Here is an 8674-nt window from a genome sequence, read left to right as displayed (position 1 = left end):
GAGCTACCGCCTCAGGCTCTTCAAATGAGGATTGGGTGACGCTCACTCAAATGAAAATAGACTGGTTAAGGATCACTGTCTATGGAGGGATGGTGACCGAATATTTGAGAGCTAACATTGCTCCCCATGGACTAATTGTTAACATCATCCCGAGACTCTTCCTCGAGGATGGCCAATTTAAGCTAGATTGGTGCCAAGTCTCGTGGAAGTGCACCTAGGATCTCCTCTTTCTGATCGTCCAAATGGCCAAGAGGTTGGCAGACGATCTATTAGTAAAAATCACAGCAATAGAGGCAGCCATCAGAGGTACACTAACTATAATTCCCTTCACAACCAAATTGGCAGAGATTAACCACAAAATAGCTGAGAATAAAGAGTTCCTCATCAAACAGAAAATGACGAAGTTACAGAAGGATGTGACTAGATTCAATAAAAAAAAAGTCTATCCTTACTTGAAAGACGGATATACTACCTCAAACAATGGTTACTCTTCCGATGAGAGCTCAGACACTGGTAGCCGGAGGGGATCCTCTGGCAGTGACTCGAGTGGCAACTACTCCAACAACAACAATCGCAACCAACGTCACCATAATCCTAACCAAGGGTATAACAATGGACCAATGTTCCATGGGCCACCACAGATGATGCCACCTTAGCAATACCCCTTTTACCCACAGGGACCGCCACAGTTTTACCCAATGAACGCCCCTTTTTTAGACAGAGGCTGGGGCAGAGGAAGAGGGCGCAAGCGAGGAGGTCAAAAAGGTGTGCAGTGGCAAGATCAGACACCAACGCCAACCTCAGTAGAAACGAGGAGTACAACCAGAGGAAGGAGAGTCTAATTGTCAATCTCTCTGATAGGATAATCACTCCGATTGAGACTAAAATTCTTGAAAAAGGCTTAGGCTTTGTCCCCACACCTATTCCTGACAGCTTTGCTGAAATGTGTGAGATTAAACAACTGTTTAGAAAGGTACGGTTGCGTGCCTTCTTTCAAGACAGGCCTAGCAGTGAGAGCACTGACACTGGGTTACGTAAACTATCTACATTCACACCAACAGATAACATGGTTCCACCTGAGGTACTAGCCTTTGAGGGGGCAGTACTTAAGGGCCTGGCCAACAAACCTGCCACCACCAGCTACAACAACCTGAGCACAGCTGAAAGACAGGCTGTCCAACCTCTTGCCAATGACACTACCATTGTAATTAAACAAGCGGACAAAGGTGGTGCAACTTTCATCCAGAACACTTGTGACTATGACATAGAGTGCAGACGTCAGTTAGCCAATACCGACCACTACAGACCCCTGACTATAGACCCTACCAAACGGCTTACAACAACTATCACTAGCCTGATCATGGAGGGCGAGACCAATGAGTGGATTACAAAGAATGAAGCAGCTTTTTTAACAACCACTGAGCCTATAACACCATACTTCTACACCCTCCCGAAAATTCACAAGGGAGTGACACCGGTTCCTGGGAGGCCCATTGTCTCAGGTATCGGCTCGCTACTTGAACCGCTCTCCAAGTTTTGCGATTCCTTCCTACAACCTGTGGTTAGGAAAATACCCTCGTTTTTACAAGACACTAGGGATGTGCTCCGTCTTATAGAAAACATTGAAGGGAGGGAGGGAGTTGACCTCCTCCTAACACTGGACGTTGAAGCACTATATACGAAGATCCCTCAGCAGGCCACTCTTGAAGCTGTTGAGTCTACCCTCCTTCCGGAAGAGTGGTCTTCACCAAAACCAGTCTCTTTCCTAATAGCCTGGGCTACTATAGCCTTAACTGAAAATTTCTTTCAATATGGGAACCAGCTCTACCACCAAATACGGGGGACCTCTATGGGTTCGACCTTTGCCCCCAGTCTGGCCTGTATCTACATGTCTACCTTTGAAGAAAACATAATAAGGGCTGCACACAATCCCTTTCATGGCAACATAACACTTTGGCGCAGGTACATAGACGATATCCTCGTACTATGGAAAGGAGACCGCATGACTTGCGAGGCGTTCTGTACATGGATCAATTTACAGAAACTATTCCTTAAATTTACAGGCACCATCTCTGAGACAGTCATCCCCTTTCTAGACCTCAAAATCGGTCTGACCCCAGAGGGGTTGAGCACTACTCTTTACCGCAAAGACATCGATAGGAATAGCCTGCTACTATATAAGAGCTACCATCCCAGGGCCCTGAGGGACAATCTCCCCTTTGGGCAGTTCCTCAGGGTCCGGAGGAACTGTACCACCAAATCTGACTTCAAAAAGGAGGCTAGCCTCCTCCAACACAAATTACAGGACAGGGGATACCCGACAAGGCTCATCCACAACTTTTGTAAACGAGCCCTGAATAACCCCAGGGAAGCACTGTTGGAAACACACCCTAAAGAATCGGAAGAACTGATCACTTGCGTGACCTGTTTTACAAAAAATTCGACCTTCATTAAGAAGACAATAAATAAACATTGGAACATCATCAATTCAGGCGGCCTGGATATTCCGCGTCCTAGGTTTGCGTTGAAACGCACGTCTAATCTTAAGGACGCACTGATCCAGAGTACTCTGTGGGGCCCTCCACCAGTAGTGGGTCATTTCCCATGTGGGGGATGCTCTGTATGCCCACAAACAAATCAATATAAAGAAATCAGGCTCTGAGACACATTACCCTGGCATCTTAAAAGGCACACTAACTGTAATAGCGCCAGATACATCTACATGCTCATTTGCCCCTGTGATAAACATTATATTGGGATGACAATGAGACAAGTGAAGCTCAGAATTATAGGGCATAAAAGCAATATTAGATGCCTGAAGACGCACACCAGACTTTACAACCATTACACACAACAGGGACATTCAGCAGATAGTGTCCGTTGGCTGGTACTGGAGTCTCACCCGAACATTTCCCCCCAGTCACTGTTCAGGATTGAACAGAGATGGGTGCATCGGTTGAGGCTAGACACGGTGGATCTAAATGATTCTGTCCCATGGTCCTCCCTAACACGATAGACCTGTATAGGGGGTCGTTCCTGATTTAGTAACCCTTGAGCCCGTCTTTAATGACTGCTCAGACACGTGTTCACATATAGTGCTTCGCTTAAGTTGAGTATTGTTGCCTTGCATTACCCTGATCCATACAACCCCGTTTTGCACCCTGGCATGCCAGGGTCATTACCTGGCAACTGAGCGACCAAGCATACACTACCGTGACCACTATCTAGTCACCCCTGCAATGTGATCCACTACCACTCTCTACCACGACATCACGGGATTACATTTTACAAGCTGCTCGCCTTCCCTAACATCGAAGGGTATTGAGCTTTTGCCAACGTTTGAGCATGTTGTTAGCCGGTTTACAATTCCCTCCGTGTGTATTTGGTAACTGTTGTCGAGCCACGACCTATTGGTAGCCACATTTCTTACAGTACAATCACATTACGTGCACTACCAAAGATGGCCGCCACATTAATCCTCCCCGAGACTATGGCTCGGCCTTGATCATTGCATGCATTCTCCCTCCCCAGCAATGCGCATGCACGGGACCGGGCCATACGACCACGCCCCCCCGCGGATCCAGCGAGACGGGACGGCGGTGGCAACAAGAGCGACGGTTAATGCCGGAGCACCACACCAGTCGCTTCTTGTCCTGACCAGACTTTGCGTGGGGGTAGGTGCTGACGGCAGAGACGGCACACCGCTTGGGTGAGTAATCTGTAATGTCCTTGTTGCACGCCAAGTCTGGGATCACTATGGTGATGCTCCTGGCATTATGCGCCTCACCTTGTGTGCAGTTCCTAGCTACCTTCCCCTCATTGGTTGCAGTGGCCGTTTTGCACTCCCGGATCATAGTGGGCACATCGATCCTACCCGGGGTGTCTTTACGGCTAGATTTCGGGACCGGGTCCTCTCCTGCTTCCCTCCCTCCACCAATTAACATATGTGGAGACGTGAGGAGGGGGTTGGATCCGGCTACTATGAACAGAGCCTTGAGATCCTTTCCGGAGTGATTGTCGCTGCCTCTTCTGCTTCCGTGAGGCTCCCGTGCCAGTAGACATACCTTTATGAGTAGGTACAGGGTAAAACACGAGAGCCCTGAGCAATGCCTGATGGACCCTGTGATAACGTTCTTACAGCTGGCCTCATGTCCCTTCTAAGGTTTCCTTCTCTCCTTACGTCTTCTCTCCCTTAGGTACCTTACTCAAAGGTACAGGCCCCACGGGAGCAGACTGCGGGGCACCTTAGGGATTGTCTTAGGGTAAGCAGCGTGACGCATCACCGTGTCTCACTTATTGAAGTGTCCTTTCGTCCCCATTCTCATTTGAAATTTTCACCACCATTGTGGGTGTTTTGCCCAATCAATATCCACTAGTTTTCATTTTCTTTTGTGTGTCACTAGTGTGTCTGTATAGCGTAGACAACAAAGAACCTAGATAGTAATGGAGCACTACACTAATTGCCCTTCACTGCTGTGTGCTCTTCTTTCCCTTCTAGGTCGCTCGTCTAACGGCAGGACCATTCGGCCTGCTTTTCTACTGACCTCAAGACATAAGGTTGTATTTTAAACATTCATTGTGTAGTACTGAGCACTTAGGTCCTGAAGAACTGCAATGAATGCAAGAAACATGTTGACCTGACCAGAGGGTTGTAAATATCTCACTATGAACCTTATCACAGCACCAATCTCCCCTCCCACCTTTTAACCAAGGGAGTCAACCACACTAATAAAGTTCCCTGTGGATTGCCTAACCTTTTTTAAATCACTCTCACTTCACGACTACACATTCACTTGCCCTCTCACACGCATGCACCATATGGCTGGAACAGAAGAGCTCCGAAAAGAGCCCCTTCACGGGTGCCCGTCAGACATTGCAGCGCCAGTCTGACGAGCAGAAGAACCCATATGATGAAGCATGACACCTAGCTTGCTAGGTGTGTGAGGGTTTTAGTTCCAAAAAGGGAAATTCACCGCCCTTTTTTCCATTTCCTTCTCTACGCTACATTCACACTCCCATCTCACTCGGGGAACTTTGTACCCTCCTTGTGTTACTGTTCTCCAGGACATGTACACTGGACCCCGCTAAATATAGTCCGTTTCTGGTTCCTTCCTTTTGTTGATAGATTGTGCGCGGGAACACTCCCGCGGAACCATTGAGGTTACCTACAGTAACAATTTACTGTGAGGACCTAGGGTCCCTGTTGAAGTTACTTTGGTACTCCAGGGACTCCTATTTCGAGTTTTTACTAACACTTCGCTTTTTACCTGGTTTGACTACTCCCACCAACCATGGAGGACGTACCAGGTTTAAGCTTCGACGAAGACGCAATAGCAGAGGCCTTAAGATCTGCACCTTCACTCTTTGGGGTTGGAGGAGCTACCGCCTCAGGCTCTTCAAATGAGGATTGGGTGACGCTCACTCAAATGAAAATAGACTGGTTAAGGATCACTGTCTATGGAGGGATGGTGACCGAATATTTGAGAGCTAACATTGCTCCCCAGGGACTAATTGTTAACATCATCCCGAGACTCTTCCTCGAGGATGGCCAATTTAAGCTAGATTGGTGCCAAGTCTCGTGGAAGTGCACCAAGGATCTCCTCTTTCTGATCGTCCAAATGGCCAAGAGGTTGGCAGACGATCTATTAGTAAAAATCACAGCAATAGAGGCAGCCATCAGAGGTACACTAACTATAATTCCCTTCACAACCAAATTGGCAGAGATTAACCACGAAATAGCTGAGAATAAAGAGTTCCTCTTCAAACAGAAAATGACGAAGTTACAGAAGGATGTGACGAGATTCAATAAAAAAAGTCTATCCTTACTTGAAAGATGGATATACTACCTCAAACAATGGTTACTCTTCCGATGAGAGCTCAGACACTGGTAGCCGGAGGGGATCCTCTGGCAGTGACTCGAGTGGCAACTACTCTAACAACAACAATCGCAACCAACGTCACCATAATCCTAACCAAGGGTATAACAATGGACCAATGTTCCATGGGCCACCACAGATGATGCCACCTTAGCAATACCCCTTTTACCCACAGGGACCGCCACAGTTTTACCCAATGAACGCCCCTTTTTTAGACAGAGGCTGGGGCAGAGGAAGAGGGCGCAAGCGAGGAGGTCAAAAAGGTGTGCAGTGGCAAGATCAGACACCAACGCCAACCTCAGTAGAAACGAGGAGTACAACCAGAGGAAGGAGAGTCTAATTGTCAATCTCTCTGATAGGATAATCACTCCCATTGAGACTAAAATTCTTGAAAAAGGCTTAGGCTTTGTCCCCACACCTATTCCTGACAGCTTTGCTGAAATGTGTGAGATTAAACAACTGTTTAGAAAGGTACGGTTGCGTGCCTTCTTTCAAGACAGGCCTAGCAGTGAGAGCACTGACACTGGGTTACGTAAACTATCTACATTCACACCAACAGATAACATGGTTCCACCTGAGGTACTAGCCTTTGAGGGGGCAGTACTTAAGGGCCTGGCCAACAAACCTGCCACCACCCGCTACAACAACCTGAGCACAGCTGAAAGACAGGCTGTCCAACTTCTGGCCAATGACACTACCATTGTAATTAAACAAGCGGACAAAGGTGGCGCAACTTTCATCCAGAACACTTGTGACTATGACATAGAGTGCAGACGTCAGTTAGCCAATACCGACCACTACAGACCCCTGACTATAGACCCTACCAAACGGCTTACAACAACTATCACTAGCCTGATCATGGAGGGCGAGACCAATGAGTGGATTACAAAGAATGAAGCAGCTTTTTTAACAACCACTGAGCCTATAACACCATACTTCTACACCCTCTCGAAAATTCACAAGGGAGTGACACCGGTTCCTGGGAGGCCCATTGTCTCAGGTATCGGCTCGCTACTTGAACCGCTCTCCAAGTTTTGCGATTCCTTCCTACAACCTGTGGTTAGGAAAATACCCTCGTTTTTACAAGACACTAGGGATGTGCTCCGTCTTATAGAAAACATTGAAGGGAGGGAGGGAGTTGACCTCCTCCTAACACTGGACGTTGAAGCACTATATACGAAGATCCCTCAGCAGGCCACTCTTGAAGCTGTTGAGTCTACCCTCCTTCCGGAAGAGTGGTCTTCACCAAAACCAGTCTCTTTCCTAATAGCCTGGGCTACTATAGCCTTAACTGAAAATTTCTTTCAATATGGGAACCAGCTCTACCACCAAATACGGGGGACCTCTATGGGTTCGACCTTTGCCCCCAGTCTGGCCTGTATCTACATGTCTACCTTTGAAGAAAACATAATAAGGGCTGCACACAATCCCTTTCATGGCAACATAACACTTTGGCGCAGGTACATAGACGATATCCTCATACTATGGAAAGGAGACCGCATGACTTACGAGGCGTTCTGTACATGGATCAATTTACAGAAACTATTCCTTAAATTTACAGGCACCATCTCTGAGACAGTCATCCCCTTTCTAGACCTCAAAATCGGTCTGACCCCAGAGGGGTTGAGCACTACTCTTTACCGCAAAGACACCGATAGGAATAGCCTGCTACTATATAAGAGCTACCATCCCAGGGCCCTGAGGGACAATCTCCCCTTTGGGCAGTTCCTCAGGGTCCGGAGGAACTGTACCACCAAATCTGACTTCAAAAAGGAGGCTAGCCTCCTCCAACACAAATTACAGGACAGGGGATACCCGACAAGGCTCATCCACAACTTTTGTAAACGAGCCCTGAATAACCCCAGGGAAGCACTGTTGGAAACACACCCTAAAGAATCGGAAGAACTGATCACTTGCGTGACCTGTTTTACAAAAAATTCGACCTTCATTAAGAAGACAATAAATAAACATTGGAACATCATCAATTCAGGCGGCCTGGATATTCCGCGTCCTAGGTTTGCGTTGAAACGCACGTCTAATCTTAAGGACGCACTGATCCACACAAGGCCTAACAAACAGAATGTCAGTACCCAGAGTACTCTGTGGGGCCTTCCACCAGTAGTGGGTCATTTCCCATGTGGGGGATGCTCTGTATGCCCACAAACAAATCAATATAAAGAAATCAGGCTCTCAGACACATTACCCTGGCATCTTAAAAGGCACACTAACTGTAATAGCACCAGATACATCTACATGCTCATTTGCCCCTGTGATAAACATTATATTGGGATGACAATGAGACAAGTGAAGCTCAGAATTTTAGGGCATAAAAGCAATATTAGATGCCTGAAGACGCACACCAGACTTTACAACCATTACACACAACAGGGACATTCAGCAGATAGTGTCCGTTGGTTGGTACTGGAATCTCACCCGACCATTTCCCCCCCAGTCACTGTTCAGGATTGAACAGAGATGGGTGCATCGGTTGAGGCTAGACACGGTGGATCTAAATGATTCTGTCCCATGGTCCTCCCTAACACGATAGACCTGTATAGGGGGTCGTTCCTGATTTAGTAACCCTTGAGCCCGTGTTTAATGACTGCTCAGACACGTGTTCACATATAGTGCTTGCCTTAAGTTGAGTATTGTTGCCTTGCATTACCCTGATCCATACAACCCCGTTTTGCACCCTGGCATGCCAGGGTCATTACCTGGCAACTGAGCGACCAAGCATACACTACCGTGACCACTATCTAGTCACCCCTGCAATGTGATCCACTACCACCCTCTACCAC

Source organism: Lissotriton helveticus, chromosome 5_1 (genome assembly GCF_964261635.1).
Source record: "Lissotriton helveticus chromosome 5_1, aLisHel1.1, whole genome shotgun sequence".
Lineage (NCBI taxonomy): Eukaryota > Metazoa > Chordata > Amphibia > Caudata > Salamandridae > Lissotriton > Lissotriton helveticus.
Note: the sequence above shows the minus strand (reverse complement) of the source record.